Source organism: Delphinapterus leucas, chromosome 8 (assembly GCF_059928025.1).
Source record: "Delphinapterus leucas isolate spDelLeu-1000000601 "Yukka" chromosome 8, BTC_Dleu_Yukka2, whole genome shotgun sequence".
Classification (NCBI taxonomy): domain Eukaryota; kingdom Metazoa; phylum Chordata; class Mammalia; order Artiodactyla; family Monodontidae; genus Delphinapterus; species Delphinapterus leucas.
This window is the reverse complement of record NC_143136.1, coordinates 28,458,420-28,476,894: the sequence shown is the minus strand read 5'-3', so window position 1 is coordinate 28,476,894 and position 18,475 is coordinate 28,458,420. Positions and strand designations below refer to the sequence as shown.

Genomic DNA, 18,475 nt, shown 5'->3' with positions numbered 1-18,475 from the left:
ACACATTTCTGACACCAAGAAAGGGTTCATGTCCCAGCACTGCCTTCTAAGCTGAATGACCTCCAGCAAGTCAGGCTGACTCAGGATGTCCTGGCCCTTCTTATCTGCAAAATGGAAATCCTTCCAACGTCTGTCTCCATCAGTGCACCTCTCCATTAGAGAGCTGTAATGCACAAATGCAGATAATATATGTGAAATTTTTGTAAAATCTAAAACAATTACTATTCCTATTAGAAGCTTGTTGATTTCTAACCACACAACCATTTATACTCAACAAGCGCTCACAGAGGATGGACCAAGTACCCAAACACTAAGTTAGGTGATGGTACGGACACAAAACACAGCTTCTGCCCTCAAAGGGCTTAACAGCTAGTGGGGAAACAATACAAAACCAAGTATAAAAAGTGCCTTAACAGAAGTATACAGAAGGTGTTATGGGAACATAAATAAGAAGTCATTACTAATCAAGGGACAATAAAAAGTCTTAAGTGACAGAACACAATTGAATGGCATAATAACATGTGTACAGAGATGACTTCAGTTGAAACAAACCAAAGACAAACGAAACGTACAAATAAAACCAATCAGACATGCTCTAAAAATGATGCTGCTTCTGGCATGAAGCTGTCAACCTACAAGAATATCTCTAAAGGTCCCACCAAAGCCTGAGCTCAAAGTGAACTAACAAACAATTGCACAAATGGGAGGCACAAGTGCAGAGGGCTTCCTCACAAGCTGCCCAAGTCTATCCAACCCACAGAATCTATCCGACCCACAGAAACATCCCTGGCCAACAGAAGCATTTGCTGGGTGGCTGAGATGTCATGAGAAATGAATCCTTGCCTCACTTCCCGTTGACTTTAATTCCTTGGGTAGCTGATTACCAGAAGGGAGAACACTCACCACTTTAACCTTCAAAGTAACAACCAGCTTATGGGTTAGCACATATTCACAAAACTGGTTCCTCTGGGCATTTAGGGTGAACGTACATGAGAAGTAGTTAACTGATTTTTTTGTCTTTCCTGGCTACACTTGAACCTGCTAAAAAATGAGGCTGGGTCTTTGTTGAATGGCACCCAGAGAGTACCAGACCCATGATAAGGTCTAAGCAGAAGGTGACTCACTTCTTATTTGAAAGGACAGACATACCCAGGGGTGATGGGCTGCACCCACGACCCCTCCCTCCCTTTTGGACTCAATCTGTGACAATGACCTTGACCTTGGTTGGCTACCAAGCAGCCTCTCACCAATTCCGTCAGGAAACAAGCAAGGCTGCCAAAAGCAGACAAAACATTGTCTTTGACCCTCAAAGATAAGGACAAGGCAAGGTAAAACAAGAGGACGAGTCTTTGTTATTTTACTATGTACTACATGAAGGCCAGAAAACTCTCTGCCCATCACACAGGACAAAGGAAAAGTTTACTAAGTATGAAGAGGAAGAACAGTAAGAACTACATTTTCATCCACAAATCTGGGTTTAAATTTCTTTTATTGTGGACTATTATCATTGGTACTGAATGGATTTTTACAAAACAAGACAGCAACGTGTAAACATTCTGAAGTTGAATTCTGGAGCTCTGATTGGTCTTATTTCTGTGACTGTTTTGATCTGACATTAGGATGATAGGCTTATGGTAGCTGGGACTCAAAGAGTTTGCCCAGCATCAGAGACAACTACTGTTATACTAAACCCTTCAAAAATGCCCTACAGAGGACTCCTTCAGCGTGGATGGACATACGTTAAATGTGGAATGGTGTATTTAGTGAAACGTTTAAAAACAAAATAGAGTTCTTACAACTCCTACACCAAGACCAAGATTTAAGAGTCATCACTAACATTTATTGAGCACTTCCTAAGGTCATTATGTGAAGCCCTTTATCTTCATTATGTTGTTAAATCCTCACAACAACCTTATCGGAGAGCTGCTATTATTATTACCATTTTACAGATAAGGAAATTGAGATCTAAAGAAATGCAGTACCTTGTCCAAGGTAATATGGCCAGTGAGTGAGTGGAAACAAACCTCTAAAATGCACATACTGTCCTGTACACAATTAACAGCAAACTAATTACCCTGAGATAATACAGCTAGAATTTTACATACAAGGTGCTTTGAGTTTTAATGTCAAACTTCAGCAACTTTAATATTTATTTTTTAAATCCTTCTGTTTGTTAATCCCACAACTCAGAAAGTTAATTGCTAAATATCCAGGGAAATAGTTTATACTTAATTTACCAAAAAAAAAAAAAAATTCACCTCTGTACTATTTCTGTGTCATTGTAAATTCTCTAAGGGAATAGTGGATGATAGGTGTCTGAACAAACAGAATAAAAGGCTGTTCTCTAACTAAATAGCTAACCTCAATTCTCTCAGTGACCTTGGACATATTGCTTGGAATGTCTGCAAGGGTATAATAACTGACTCCATTCAGGCCAAACAAGTGCTTTTGCAAATGTTTACATAGTCCTAATTGCCCAAACCTTTTACTAATGTTTCCCAAAGACATCATTTTTCATTTAGCCAATAAATAGAAACACTTGTAAAAATGTTTGCTTAAAAAAAAAAAAACCCTGCAAATAAGTGTTTCTGTCAAAAGAATTAAAAGGAATATTTTCAAATTAGATGTGACTATAGATAATTCAAACATGCTTTGACTATTAAGACATGTCCAAATAAACTGCCTCCTTCTAAAACCAACTTAACTTTTTTGGGGGACAGCGGGTGGATAGGGGACAAATATCAATGTATATGGGACTCAAGCGAAATTACAAAGTTGACCCACAATCTTCAGTCTTGTTTCTTAAGTGTACTAAAATATGATATGCCCAAGTTTTATATGATCACACTACAGTGAAAATATAGACATCATATCTAACCTCTCAGTGAAGGTTAATTACTTTTGGACCACAAGATCTGGAATTAGAAGACCTGAACTGCCCATGCACTACTACTAGATGTGTGATTCCAGGCATGTCATTTGAAACTGAATTCTAGTTATTTCAATGCAGGTCAAATAAGGATCCCTGTCCTACCTTCTCCAAAGGTTGTTTTGGAATGTAAATCAAATGACATAACGTAGTGCTTTGTGAACTCAAAGGCAGGGTACAGGATGCCAACGGGGGTCATCCGCGGTCATCCATATGGTACCAGGGAAAGGGTCACCACAGTCTCTTTGATCTCCCATTATAAACCAACAAACTGGTGGAGAGAGCGGTGACAGCAGTCAGTTTAGGAAGCTCTGAGATAAGGTTTTAATTAACTCAAGGGTTCCTCCTGCACTGTTCAGGCAAAATGAGTTGCTGCACATTGGGCTTTCTGGTAGTCTTAGAGTGAAAGGATTCAGCAGTGCAAGATTCAGGGTGATTCAAAAGGAATGTCTCTTCTCAAAGAAGAAAAAACAAAGAAGTAAAATACTCCCTTGTCTCCCAAGTTCCTGTACAGGTAGGATACTCTGTCCCTCCTCTCCTCTTCCAGGTTTCTTAAAGAATTTTTTTTTTTTATGCTTTCTGACTCCACTTCTCACCCATTCATTCCTCCCTGCAGAAGCACTGATTCTGCCCCAGGTGAAACTGCACAGGCAGAGGTCACCAACACTTTCCTTTTGGCTAAACCCAGGAGGTTTTTCACTCCACATCTGACTGACCTCTCAGCAGGATCTGACCTACTCAACACCCACTCTTTGCATTGCTCTCATGAAAGCACTGATGTAGTCTCTTCCGGAATTTCTCCTTTATCTCTGGATGCTCCCTCTGGTACCCTGTATGAGCCCCCTTCCTATGCCCACATCATAATGTAGGTGTTCCTCCGTTTTCCCCATAACCCTCTTATTTAGCTCCTCTTCCACCTGGGTGATCTTCTCCATCCCCATGGCTTCGGCAGCAGTCCATGTGACAGATGAGAAACATTGTTATCCTGAGCTCTAGACCCACACGCAACTGCCTTTCAGACATCCCCTAACTCCTAACATGCACAAAACCAAACTCCTCATCTTACCCTCAACCTGCTCCTCCTCCTGGCATTCTCCATATAGTGAAGGATATCATCATCCCTGACCCTGCTGGCTCCCTCCCCCACAAATCACTCCAAATCAGCAAGTCATGCTAATTCTACCTCTGCGAGATCTGCCAAATTTATCCATTGCTCTCCTTCTTTACGGCCTTAGTTCAGACACCACCATCCAGTTTCCTCCCTCTAGTGTTTCCCTCCACTAATCCATTTGCCACACTGCAGTCAGAGAGGGCTTTCTAAAATTAAAACCCTTCTCTTCTGGATAAATTATATACTCCTTAACACTGCCTATAAGAGCTCAAGTCCACTTACTTTCCTGGGCTTACCTCTTAAATCTCCATCGTCTCTACCCCGCACCCCAAAACACACAGCACCCAACTTGGCTAATTCTCGTTCAGCCTTCAGGTCTTTGCTGAGGTATCACTTCTTCCCTGACCTCCCACGTCCATTTTGAACATCCCTCTTTTGTGTTCCCATAACACACTGATTTCCTCAATTATAATGCTTTTCACTCTGTGTAAGACTAGCCTGCTTACTTGTGTGTCTCCCCCACTAGACTGTAACCTTCATGAAGGCAAGGATTGTGCCTGTTTTCTTCAAGATTGTATTGCTGGTTCCAAGTACAAGAGGTATGTGCCACGGCACAAAATAAGTGCTCAATTCTTACTTGTTTAATTAGCAAACCAATGAATCTCTGAGGGTGGAAGAGAAGTTGTTCTGGAAAAGTTCATGGGAAAAGATCAATTAGCTAATTTCCTGGAGCATAAAAACTGCTGGTTACCTTTCCAATGTTTTCTAACCTAGAATATATGTTCCTTGTTCTATGAAAATCTACATTTATGATCACATCTATAGACCACAAGGTAAAATGGATATTTAGTAATTTCCCAGTTAGATAAATGTCCACAAGTAAACTGCATAATGCAGAACAGGGCAGCTTCAGTTTGTACTGAATTATAAATTGGTTACACTAATCACAGTAACTAGACAAATAAATCTCTCCCATACTCATAAATGTGGCATATAATCGGGGAATCCAATTTAAAACACATAAATTGACAGTTAATAAGTGTATGAAAAACAAACAAAATGTTAATGAAAATAGCATGCCTGACATCTCAATACAATGGCCTCTATATTTTGACTTTGGTTTTTGCTCATAATTCATGTTGCCGTTAACATTAATTACCCTCATGGACCAAATAAACTTCATACCTTACTGTCAATATGAAGGTGAACTATGTAGGCGTGTTATTGCTGTCTGGTAATACATACAGTAGCCAATGAAACAGAGCAAACACAATGCACGGAATTTACTACTGGTGGTTATTCTTATCACACCCTCACTCATTACTCAATTCTCTGCATTAGCTTGCCCCAGAAACTCCAAGCTAGCATACAGTTCCGCTACTTATGAACCATATATAAAATCCACTCTAAAAGAAAAAGGAAAAAGAAAAAAAGCAATTCCTTTCTAGATATCCCTCCACAGGGTTTCTTTTGAAGGGTTAACACTCCCCATGAAGAAAATCAGCATTTGGCTAACAGCCAGTGGAGCAACAGACACTTTCCATACTTTTCTACAGGTGTTGGAGGAGAGTGTAAAGTGAAAATAGAAAAGGGAGCTAGTAGGGAAAAAAAGGAGTAGCAGTGGTCTGGGGCTCCTGCAAACTGTCTAGAGATGGAGAATGCTAAAAATTCTGCCCAAATGGTCTAACCTTTTCAGGTTTTTATTAAAATCAGGTCTTCTGAAACCAGTAATTAAAGTAGTACCCCTCTACCTGCCTGTTTCTTAAATTTGTAAATGTATGACGTGACTTCAAGTATTACAGGAAGGCTGCATACATGATTAAACTGGAATGGAGTATATTAAGTATCTGATAAGTATTCAATAAATATTAGCTTTGGATGTTTTTTAATGCAGCTGTTACCGGCCTACATCCAGTTTGGTTTTCCTAGTAATAACATGCAGAGGGCTTTTTCTTTTTCTTTTTTGCTAACGGTTATATATCCATCACAGTTCTTTGTTTTCCACTTATATAATTAACCTGAGTCCATAGCCCAAAGCCTAAAATCCATCAATCTATGAGAAAACAAAGACAATGAAAGCTCAACCATGAGCTTCCTTTTTCTATCATTTCAGTATGATATTCAGCCATCCTTCCACCATCAAGCTTTCACTGATTACCCTTATCGAGAAATAAGTTATCCAACTTTATTTCAATCTTTCCAACCATATTTATCATATCCTATCTTCTAGTCTTTCTTTAAAACATCACTTCCTGCCATATATTAAGTTATTTATGGATTTTTATATTCTCCATTATTTGACTGGACAATGTCTTAGATTCATTGTATTCCCCACAACATAGAGTTTTAACAGCTTTTAAAATAATGTTTATTGACTATTATGGTTATAAACAATTACTATATACTTATTGTTAAACATTTTGAAAATACAGAAAGTATAAAAGGGAAAATACACAATGCCTATTCATCCTCCAATGAGAAAAAAGCACTGCCCCATTTTGGCCCTTTCAGTCCCTTTCCTTATGTAGGTAGATCTTTCTGGTTTTTTAAACATAGTTGAGAGTTGACTGCACATACAGTTCTCTAGCCTATCTCCCCCCCATTTAGCAAAAATTGATAAATACCTTTCCACACTGTTAAAACTCTTCATAAACATCCTTTTACAAATCTGTATAAAACCATGTCTTTTGATGATAGCATAATTTATTTAAACTGTTCCCCTCTTGTTGGGCATTTAGACTATTGCCAATATCTGACTTTTCTAACCAAAGCCATATTAAGCACTTGTGAACATTAACTTTTAAAATATTTCTCATAAGTTCCTTTGGACAGACTGCTAGGAGTGGAACTACTGGATCGAGGAGTGGACACATTTAGTGAGACTTTTCGTACATTCAGCCAATGAGTTTTTCAGAAAGCTTTCACATCTGCACACCCCTCACAGCATCTAAGAGTGTCTGCTCCACTACCCACTACCTGATGTGGAGAATTAGAATTTTTTTAAATCTATGTAAATTTGAGAGCTGGAAAAATGGTCCCTTGCTGTTGTTTCAATTTCATTTCTTTGATTAATGGAAAGAGAATGCATTTTCATATGACTGTTAGCCATTCAGTTTTCTCTTGTATGGGTAGTCTGTTCCTGTCATATTAGTTTTCTTTTGCCGTGTAACAAATTCCCACAAGCTTAGTACCTCAAAACAACACCCATTTCTTTTTATATATATATAAATTTATTTATTTTATTTAATTTATTTTTGGCTGCATTGGGTCTTCGTTGCCGCACATGGGCTTTCTCTAGTTGCGGCGAGTGGGAGCTACTGTTCCTTGAAGAACACCCATTTCTTACTTCGCAATTCTGAAGGTCAGAGTCTGGGTGGGGTTGTATGGGTTCTCTGCTCAGGCTCTCTTTCACAAGGCAGAAATCAAGGCGTTGGCTAGGCTGTGGTCTTAACTAGAGGTTCTGGTAAAGAATCCAGTTCTGAGCTCATTCAGTTTGTTGACCCTCGGCCTGAGGTTCCAGTTTCCACACTGGGTCACCCTCAGCAATTCTAGGGCTCCCGCATTTCTCAAGGCTGTCCCCATGCCTTCTCAAGTGTCACCTCCATTTTCAAAACAGCAACAGCATGTTCAGTTCTTCTCAGGCTTCAGATCTCTCTGGTTTCCCCAGCCAGAGAATGCTCTCCTCTTTTACAGGCCTCTTTGATTAGATTTGGCCCACCAGCTAATTTCCCCATTTTAAATTCAACTGTGCCATATAAAGAAACATGATCAAGGAAGTGATACTGCATCATATTTACAGGTTCTGGGGATGAGGGTATGCAATCTTGGTGGAGGGGCATTTTCAGAACTGTGCTTGCCATAGGGTATTAGATGTTGTTTCTTATCATTTGTTTGTGCTCTTTATGATGTCTTAATTTCATGAATTTACCAAATAAGTGAATCTTACTGATGACTGCCAGAAGTTGCATTTTCACAATGGCAAAGACAACTAAGGATGGGGCTGCTGTGTGCTAATAAAGATTCTGAACACAGTCGGCCCTCCGTACCCTAGGGTTCCACATCCGCAAATTTAACCAACCACAGACTGAAAATATTTGGGGGAAGAAAACTCCAGAAAGCTCCAAAAAGCAAAACTTGAATCTTGCTGGGCACTGGGCAACTATTTACATAGAATTTACAATTCTTGACATAGAATTTATGTTATACGAGGTATTATAAGTAATCTAGAGATGATTTAAATTATACCAGAGGATGTGTGTAGCAGAGGTTACATGCAAGCACTATGCCATTTTATAAGGGACTTGAGCATTGTTGAATTTTGGTATCTGTGGGGGGTCTTGGAACAAATTCCCCTATGATTGTATATGACTTTGCTAACATTGGTATTTTAAAAAGATTTAATTGTGGGGAAAAGTACATTACATAAAATTCACTATCTTAACTATTTTTAAGTGTACAGTTCCAAACTATGAAGTACATTCACAATTGTTGTGCGACTAATCTCTAGAATGCTTCATCTTGCAAAACGGAAACTCTATACCCATTTAACAACTCTACATTTCGCCCCTCCCCCAGCTCCTGGCAACCACCATTTTACTTTCAACATTGGTATATCTTTATTTTATGTATTTATTAACAAACATGTATATCGCAATTACTACATGCACTGTTCTAAGAACTTTAAAAATATTAACTCATTTAATCGTCCTAACAACCCTATGAAATCAGTACCGTTATTATTTCCATACTACAGATTAAGAAATATAGCAAATAAACTGCCCAAGGTTACAAAATAGGAAGTGACCAAGCAGGAATTCAAACCCAGAATGGCTTTATAGTTCTTGCTATGAACCATTACATTGTGAAAATACTCACTGAAAGACAAACTCATCAGGCATTAATATTATTTCCTTGATGTGCATGACTATAAAACACTTTTCTATGAGCAATTTAATCTAATATTCTTCTAGTAACTAAAAGTTAGACTATGTGACCAAGGTGACACATGCCTACTGACCTTTTAGCCCAATTTTGGTTAAGGCATTTGTTTTTGAAGTTAATGAAACAAAATTTGCCTTATATCTTAAGGTGTGCCAATTATAATTTACGTGTGGTATTTTATAATAAAGTATCTTATGAATGAATACAAATCATAATTCACTATGACTACTGAAATTATAATATTAAAGGAAAAAAACCCAGGTATTTCTCTTTTCCAAGAAGAAAAAAACTTCCAAATTAGTTTACAACAGCATAGCTCAATCTCAGTTTAACCTAGTAAATTCAAATCTGTCCTGCTTTGCAAGCTATAACTCTAGACCAGTCTCAATTTGTCATTCATTTGTATATCTCAGTAGTAACACTTTATTTGAGGAGTGGGTCTGAAATGTCCTTATCTCGATCTTTTAGCTTAGTAATCCTTTCATGGAAAACCAAATCATGCTTGTCATCAGTCACATAGTGTCATTTACTGTATATTAAAAACGAACAAGGTCAACAGATGGAACAGTCGTTGTAGTCTGAAAGCCCCAGTTAGATGTGAGTTAAAAGCTCTGCTGAGGCTTGGTTTCTAAGACCCAGGAGGGGCAGCGGGGTACTAAAAACAACACACAGAACGGGATCAGCTATTTCAACTGCTTTCTACTTATATACCTGATTCATAAAAATAAACAGACAACGCATCATACAGTCTCCCCTCACCTATTATCCATTGCACTGCTGTGCAGTTTCCAGGGTGAAATAGAAACCAGAGCATGGAAGAAACCGCAAAATCACCGCTACGCCAGGGAGCTTCTCGGATACTCACAATGCTGTCATCCCCACACCCTTCCCGCAGTGGCCAGTCCAGCAGCACAGAAGCAGGCAGATGCTCACCTGGCCTCCGGCTACTTCTCCCCCTTCACCTGCGGGGCCTGCAACCTACTTCTGGCTGTGGTTCGGCTTTGGCAGCCAGCTCTCCTCACGGTCACGGCCCGTTCGGCCACCGACCATTCCGGCCCGGCTCTCTGTTTACAAGCGCTTCTTGCGGTCCCACACTTAAATGCTTCCTTCCAGCAGCTCAGGAAGCGAGACTCGGACACACAAGGTTCCAGGCCGCAAGGACTCGTCTTTCCTGCCTTAGGGACCCAGCGCCACTCAGGGCCTGACCGCACCCTCCTGGCCTCCTTATCTCTTTGTTTTCTTACGCACAGTTTTCATCACACACTTTTTGAAAACAATGGTATGTGCCGCAGAGCCTCCTCACTGCTCCTCCCAACGCACAGATGGATGTTTGCAATTGGAAAATTTCACTTGAAACATGCCAGGGACCAGACTTGCTATTTAGCAGCTCCCTTGGCTAAGAGAATTAGAGAGAGAAGTTCTTTCTGAAAATAGAACTATTAGAACCTAGAGATTGCTTCACATTTCAGGTTTGGAGCTGCGATGAAAATCAATTTTCACTCCCCTTTCATGGTGTAGCCAGCAGGTTGAAAGAGGATGGTTTTGAGAGGAGGTCTTAACCCCCATTCGGATTCCCAGCAAAACAGAAAGTGTGTGTGTGTGTACGCTCACTGGTGGGCAACCTGAGTGCTCCTTTGTGAGACACTCCGACCCACCCCACAGTGACTTTGGCCACATTGCAAGAGGATAGGGTGGTCTTGATCTCGGAAAGACAGCAGTGAATGGTCCTAAAGAGAGATCCTAGTTCCCTGCCCAGGAATTGAACCTGGGTAGCCTGGATGAAAACCAGGAATCCTAGCCAATAGATGTTGGGGTGGCGGGCAGGGAGGGGAGGAGGGCTGTGCGCAACTTTTTGCTAAGATGGATCCCACTGCAGAAGCCTGTGGGTGTATGTCCACACTTATTATGGGGTGGCGCCCCCTCCCTTTTTGACCCTCAAGGAGCCTTTCTGCACATGCGCAGACAGGGAAGTTTTCCTTGACCTCAGGAGTGGTTGTCTTATCTCTTTACTTTAGCAGAGCTCAGCTTCTGCCACTACCTTTGCCCTTGGAGTGAGAACAAAGTTTCAATTTTACTCCACTTGACAAACACCAGCTGTCCAGCCCAAGGGCCCATCTGTCTCCTACCTCAGTCTGGCTGGAAGACCTTCCTTGAAGTCTCCTGCTTTATTCTCCATCATAGCACACTTAGCCATTTTCTCAATTTATAATTACCCATTTTTAAAATTTACCTGTTCTACTGGCTTCTCCACTCCCACTCCAGCTTCACCTATAAACTCCCTGAGGGCAGAAACTGTTTTGGTTTCACTCACCACCACATAATAGGCACAAAGCACAGTGTGTAATGTATATATGTTTGAATGAATGAATGAAGAAATGGACACACACAAAAAAATTGTCAAAGGAAGCCAGAGAAACAGCATGATAAGATTCGAAAAATCTGATTCCTGCACTCCCTTAAAGATTAATAAGAGAATCTTTAACCATTGAATTTTTAAAAATATCTCTTTTGGTTGATGTTTAGAGTTTAAATGTTTGTTTGAAAACTTATACTGCAATTCGAGATACATCTCTTGTTCCTTAAACATGCAGTGTTCTCTTTTGCCTCAGGACTTTTGACACTGGGTTTCCTCTGATGAGAGCTGTCACCCCTGCCCCATCCCTTTAGCCTGGCCAACTTCTTGCTTTTTAAGAAGCAAGTGGCATCACTCCTCTCCTGGAAATCTCTGACAGAGAAACCTGATCCTTTAAACATGCCCAGAGGAACTCACATGTTCCTCTATAAATGCACTCATCACATTGTACCAAATTCATCTATATTCTCATTAGCCTTCCCAGGCCACTGATTCTCAAACTTCAGCATGTGACAGAATCTTCTAGAATAGTGCTTCTCAAACTTTAATGTGTGGGGATCCTGTTAAAATGCAGATCATGATTCAAGAGGTCTATGGTGGGGCCTTTGCACCTCTAGTGAACTCCCAGGTGATGCCACATTTTGAGAGTCAAGGCTCTTGGATGCATGTTAAAAATGCAAATTCTTGGGTCATGCACCCAGTCTGGGGGGGGGGGGGCGGCCTGAGAGTGGGGGGGAAATTGCCAATTATAGGGGAAATTGACGTCAGGTTGGCTCATGGGTTACCAGGGAAACCAGCAGAGGGGCATGCCCCTCACCACCCCTCGGATCAGAACAATCACCAGCTGGGACCTGGGGCAAGTGCACAGGAAGGTCAGTCATGTGAGCAGGGTGTAGGTGCAGCAGGCACTGGTCGAGCAGAGGGTATACAGAGAGCAAGAGAACAGCCATCTTGAATGGCCCGACCAGACACCCGTAGATTCTCATTCTGGAGGTCTACAAAAAGTCCTGAATTCTGTTATTTTAGCAAGTGCCTCAAAGTGCTCCTTATTGGAATATTCTTTGAGAAAAACTATACCAGTCTATGAAGTTGGAGGGCAGGGCCAATGCTTTGTGATTTATTTCCCACCATGCATTAAGCACAGGGTCTGGCACATAAAATGCCTTAAACAGCCACATTTACAGAACGACTAGATTTACTCATTATCACTAATATAGATTCTCAGTGCGATCCCAGAAAAGGGATGAAAAGTCAAAGGCTGAGAACGATCTCAGCTGGGCAGTTGCTGGCTCTCAGGCCTCCATTTGGTCAGCAGGGGTCATTTTGCTCCTCTGAATTTAAATATTTAAATTCACGTCTCTATTCAAAAGCCCCAGCTGCTTTTTTTTTTTTTTTTAAATAGACTTTATTTTGTAGAGAATGAGCAGAGAAATACAGAGTTCCCAGATACCCGCTGCCCCAAAACACGCACAACCTCTCCCACTATCAACATCTTGCACTACGGTAATACATTTGTTACAGCTGATGACCCTATCTTGACACATCATTATTACCCCACATAGGTATACATAGGTATACATAGGGCCACCTATGTATACCTTCTAGACCTTGCAGTTATACTGCCAATTAAATCCCTGTTTGCTAAAGGTGGTTTGTGTTGGTCTCTGTCATTTACAACTGAAAGCATCCTAATACTCCACCATTCCAGACTTATCTCCAGAATACTTCTTTTCTCCCACTCTATACTCCAGACTTACATTTTTTTACCACTCCTGGATACTCTTCCATTCATTCCCATTATCCTGCTTTAGGATCCCCCATTATATCCCTTCTGCATCCCCTGAAGGGCAGGGAGCTTGCCTTATTCATCTTTGTATTCTCCACACCACTTATGGTACCTAGTAAATGATCTTAATAAATGTGCATTAAAACAAAGTGAAATACCAAATGACATGTAAGGAGAATTTATTATTGTATCTCTTCATTAAAATTTTTTCAACTTAGCTTTCCTTTATAAAATAATGGTCAAGTCCAGATTCAATAAAGCAATACTGTCTTCCAAGAAATAAAACAAAAGTTGCATCAAAAAATATTTTAAACTTAATCAGAAAATGTTGGTGCTATTTATAGCCTAGAATTTGCAAGCCAAGTATACCTCACCCCATGTGCACAGATATGCCCAGGTAAAGATGATTGGGATATTCACTGAGAGCCATATAATAATATTTGTTTGTCTCATTAGGTAAATTAAAAGCGTTTGAGATGTAGAATACTAAAGTCATAAATGGAGCAGCTTAAAAGTACAACTGAGCTTGCTATTCAGCTGGGAGGCACCCGCAAAGGCATCCCATTGCTGAAATATTGAAACAGTTGCATACAAGCTGGTAACTAGCTTCTGTCCCTAAGCTTCCTAAGTGTCCCAAGTCTCTTTCCAAGGAATTCCCTCCCCACCCATCCTAAGATTCAACACCCAAAGGATTGATACCTGACCCTTCTCTTGCATGAGAGGCAGGGTTCTTTCTGATTAGCCAATGATCAGGCCATATATGTTTTTGAGTATTTTGCTATCACTTCTACAAGTAGGCAAACAGAAAAAAATAGTGAAAAGCCTTCAACGAAGCAAAATATTCAATGATTCCCCACCCTACTACCACATACTATGTCTTTTTTAACCAGAAAGATCGAGAATAAGTGATAGACTCTTACAAAAAAACGTCTTTAATTGGGCAATTTGAATGTGCTTCATTTTAGTCATTCAATAAGCACATATTGTAGGAATTCATTGTTCTCCGGGTAGGTGGTTCATGGGCTCATGGTGGCTTGTATGATGGTTAGTACCAACCAGAGGCCTCCATTAAGAGCTTACCTGTTGATGGAATGGTCCAGAAAGTTAAAACCTTGTAAAAGGAAAACTTCTTCAATCTTGACATGGGACAGAACCTTTTTGTATGATATATTCTAAACTTCCTTCTGGGAAAACCTAGCATTCCTGATAAAATGCCTAAGAAATCTGCAAAGTTAGGTAAACTTTAACAGCATTAGGAGCTGCAGGAATTGCTGCCCTTCAACACCTGGCCTGAAAGCTATCTGAGAAGCTTTCTCCCTGGCTATAGTCCTCATTTTGCCCCAAATAAAACCTAACTTACCAAAAAAAAAAAAAAGAGTTGCACGTTGAGTTCCCGGGAAGCAAACTCAGAGAGAGTTCAGCATGCAGGGAGTGCCCATGAGATCAGCACGTATGTATGGGAGGGGTGAGAGCCAAACTGGGCAGAGGGAAAGGTAGAGTTGTAAGGCCCAACAGCAGCCTTGCCACCCCCATGAAGACCTCTGAGACAGAGTGGCCTGTCAGAGGCTTTAGAATAGTCCTGAATCGGGCCAAGAACAAGTGGTGTGCTGGCAAATTGACTCTCAAAAAACAAAAGCCCTGATTTGTTACTGTCTGCCAATTTCCACGGTGTAAACACCACCCGATGCCTAATTTCAAGTTCTGGATGTCGTGTCACTGAACGTGGGGTTGGAGATGTGCACAGTCAGGTCTCAAGGGCCAGCAGAAGCTGGCTGTAGCACACCACTGGCCAAGACGGCCAGGTCTTTCCATGTCCACGTCCATCAGTCAGTGGATGTGGGCTACTCTGAGAGGGAGCACGGTCTTAGGCAAGGTGGCCCTCTGCAGTTGATACAGTCCTTGGAGGGTTTGACCACTGAAGGCAATCTACTGACACCACTTCCAGCAGCTGGGGCAATGAGTCCTTTTTTGATAGGGGATCTGGGCAGCCCATCACAGAGTCCACCATACTTGCTCTGGGAAACAAGTCACCTGCCTACTCAACTAACTGTCAGTCAAGAGTCTAGTCATCTTTCACCTCTAGATGGAAAGATGTCCAGCGGTCCAAAACAGTAAATACCCAACAAGTGATAAAGGCAGAAGAAATTCCAGAAGTTCAGAAGATTAGAGGGAGGATGGAGCCACTCAGACAGGCCTCTACAAAAAACCAAGGGCTTGAGCCTACCTTGAAGGATAAGTAGAATTGTGGTAGAAAAGCAAAGGAGACTGAATAGAAGCCGCCTTGTCTTATAATTAGAATCCTGGCTCTGGTGCTTATTCATTCTCAGGTCGTCACAAATTATTTTACTTCTCTGTGCCTCAGTTTCCCCATAGGTAAAATGGGGATGGTGACAATAATAATAATGTAATAATAGCAATAATATTATCTACCTCAAAGTGTTTTGAATAAGTTAGTTTACAGTAAAAGTTTGTATTAGTGTTTGGCAATATAAGGCCCCCAATAAGTGAGCTGTTATTTCATGGAGGTAAATGTGAAGATATTACATTGCACAGTAGTGGAAAAAAAAAATTACACACACATATACATACATACAAAGTTCATTTCACCAGAACCGGGGAGCTGAGCAGGTATACCCTGATATTTACAAGAGCCAGGGCAAGAAAACAAATGGATGCCTTCAGTTTCCCAGCCCAGACCCTGTCCTGCACCACAAAGCCCCAAATATGTGCATGCAGACACCTCAGCTGCCATGCCTAACTTTATTGACAACTTTCCCAGCCATAGTCACTCCTCAGGCTTTTGAGAACACCCTGGCAGCTGGATTAGCACCCAGGAAGCCCTGGGGGAAAAGCCTGTACAGCTCTAGAGATAGACTCTTGGCTTTGGTACAGGGAATTCTGATGCCCCAGGAACCTGGTCTAGAAGGAGGAAGCTCTAGGTAGTCACCTTCTTGTCCAGAAAGAGATGTAGCCAGAGGAGGACCTAAAGCACAGAACCCAGGTCAGCAGCCCAGTTGCCCAGATCTAAGGGTAGTACTTGGTAGTTCTACTGGGGATCAACCCTTATAATGCAATATTCCATCTTTAGTACTTATGCAATTATGATAAAGCGATCATGTTGTGAAAGAGGCTTTGCTATACTAGAAAAGGCACTGGATTGGTGATCAGGACCTCTGAATTATGACCTAGCCACAAAGTATAGGATAATGGATTATGTTTATTATACTCATTATAACTCAGCACCAAACACCATGATAGTCCATAGTAAGATCTAATGAAAATTTTATATTTGTAATGTCGAAGACTATTGAGTTCCAGAATTCAATTTGGTTTTAAGAGTAATTTTTAAGGTTGTTTTTTGTTTGTTTGATAAATTTATTTATTTATGTTTGGCTGCATTGGGTCTTCGTTGCTGCGCCCAGGCTTTCTTTAGTTGTGTTGAGTGCAGGTGGATTCTTAACCACTGTGCCACCGGGGAAGCCCAAGCTTGTTTTTTTAAAAAAAACTCTAACCCAAGGTTCAAGCCTATCCCTAAGAGCTGGATCCCCTTTTCCTTTCTTATCTGTTCTAAAAGTTCTCTCTCCTTCCCCACACACCCAAATGAACTTTCACACTATTCACCAGAATGGGAATCACTGACACAAAAGAGCCCCAAGGCCCAAAACACTTTCTTCAGTTCCTTCAGGAGTCCTAACTTCACACATTTTAACGAATTATAATGCAAATGAAGCCATTACCCAACAGGTAGATTGTTAATGGTGCATGTACTAGAAACCAACATCTCTCAGATAGATATCACTTTGTAAATTCATGCTTTTGAAACTAAATAACATCAGAAATTAAATTATTCAGAAGGAACCCTATACATAAGCTGTTCACAGTCACTAAAATGAAAGGTAGATGTTAAAATGAATGAGAATGGAATGGAACATCCTCTTACTTTTTCCAAGCAGAATATTTCCTGGCCTGTGGTGCCTTTCTAGAACCCAGAATGAGAAAATAGCTTTTATCCTGTTGGCTGCAGTGTAATTGTTCTTTCCAGAAGTTGTCAAACAGGGTGTGTGTGTGTGTGTGTGTGTGTGTGCTGGGGACGCTTTGTGAGACTCGCTGAGCTGCACATAACTCACTCCCATGTATTTGTGTAACTGGAGTCATCCCACTTTGTTATGCCGGCCTGTTTTCACACTCTGTTCAAAAACTTGAATTAGATCATTCTGGAACCCCTGAAAAAGTCCTGTAGGCAAAAAGCAGGTTCCAGCCAGAGTTGACTCACTTCTGTGTATCTGAATGCTGTTTTACACATTTTTATTACAAAGTTGCTCATGACTGAACTTCTTCATACTTTCATGTGAGAGCATTTGACCCTCCCCGAATAAATGAACCTTGCCCTTTTTCCACATGCTCTGCCCAGGACATAATTTGTTTTTAAATATAACTACATAGTTGTGAAATAAAATTCATATTTTATGGCAAGACAAGAAAAATTTAAACAAAAAAAATTCTTCTGTGCCTTTTGGCCTCCCCTCTTCCCTACTGTGCGTTGTGTATCAGCATCATGCATCAACCAAACCTCCCCCATGGGCAGGAATACCTGCTCAACCATAAAGAGCAACATTCTCCCAGCATCAACAAGACAACTCCTTAAAGAGAACATTCCTTCCTGATCTTGTAAGTGGTCACATGACCCCCCACAATGATGCTTAAATCTAGATTATGTGAACTGTCAATAACACGCCTTTTGATGTACAGCCCTCTGTCTCAAAGACCTTACTGTGCCTTTACTTCTAACGGGGGGAACAGTTCTCGGAGATTTCTGAGATGCTCTTCTTGGGTTATAATCCTCAAATTTGGCTTGAATAAAATTTTCCATTTCTTTCCTAGATCGACTGATTAATTTTTTTCAACATCGTTAGAAAAAAGAGTTGCAAGCATCAGGAGAGAGGGCCACAGGGGAAAATATTCCAAGGATCTCAATGCTCCCTCCTATTAGTTTTGTCTTCTACTTTTTTTCTTCCACATTTATAAAGCTTTTCAGCTTTGAACAGTAGACGTGTATTGGGGTGACTATATTCTTTGCATGATTGTGGTTCAGGACTTGAAGTTTTTAGAGGACAGAGATAAGTTGAAAATCACATCCCACAGAAAAGTGCTTAGTAAATAAGAATGAGAGGCATCTTCTGCAACCATTTGAGCGGGTCCCTTGCCATTTTCAGGAATAGATTTTCACCCAGTAGATGACCCAGTAAACACAGTGATACCTTTGATTCCTGGGAGGGGTGGGTTTATAACGGAAGGGAGGGAAAGAGGAAGAAAGCAACATTTAAACCTGATCTCTACCATAAACTGAGCTCCTCA

The 18,475-nt window shown here is 40.8% G+C and overlaps 1 protein-coding gene across 6 annotated transcripts in view; it reads right to left on the bottom strand.

Annotated features, from left to right (window-relative positions):
• The window catches only part of PLEKHM3 (pleckstrin homology domain containing M3), a 188,484-nt gene extending 178,217 nt beyond the window's left edge, over window positions 1-10,267 (bottom strand). For 3 of the 6 annotated variants that reach the window (XM_022567531.3, XM_022567535.3, XM_089916442.1), the window contains exon 1: window positions 9,915-10,267. The gene's annotated coding sequence lies outside the window, so the exon portion shown is untranslated. Of the gene's footprint in view, window positions 1-9,740 lie in introns of all 6 variants that reach the window. The other 3 variants (XM_022567533.3, XM_089916443.1, XM_022567532.2) reach the window with 3 other exon arrangements.
• Between the last annotated feature and the right edge of the window lie 8,208 nt (window positions 10,268-18,475).